This window comes from Morus notabilis, unplaced genomic scaffold (genome assembly GCF_000414095.1).
Source record: "Morus notabilis unplaced genomic scaffold, ASM41409v2 Scaffold751, whole genome shotgun sequence".
Taxonomy (NCBI): domain Eukaryota; kingdom Viridiplantae; phylum Streptophyta; class Magnoliopsida; order Rosales; family Moraceae; genus Morus; species Morus notabilis.
Genome location: NW_010366875.1, coordinates 159435 through 159950, shown reverse-complemented (window position 1 = coordinate 159950; position 516 = coordinate 159435).

Sequence of the window (516 nt, the reverse complement as noted above, 5' to 3'; positions counted from 1 at the left end):
TAAGGGCATAAATAGAAACACAAAACTAGTACATAACACGTAAATAAAAAGTACAAAAGGTAAATAACATAAATGGAAACACAAATTAAACCTTTTTTTTTCTTAAGCCCTAAGTAAGAGAAAATAGTAGATAACAAATAAGTAAAAAATATAAATAGTTAAGGGTACTATAAAGAGATAAAAATTAGTTGACACGTGCTTGCTTCATCACATTTATTATATATAATAGATATTGATTTTTATTTAACTAATAAGAAAAGTAATTTGGACATTATATGTCGCAAAAATTAGTTTTAGGTATCAAAAAGATATATTTAAAAAGATTAAAATATTGTTTTAATATTATTAAAAATACAAAATCTTAAGAGCATATTTCGATATAATATAAAATACCAAAATTTACATTTTTATTTATATTTTACATTCTAAAATTAATATATGATTTTTAGGAATTAATGCAACAAGCGACACTATTTTTTTATGAATATTATATTTTTTATGATTTTCTTTATTTTT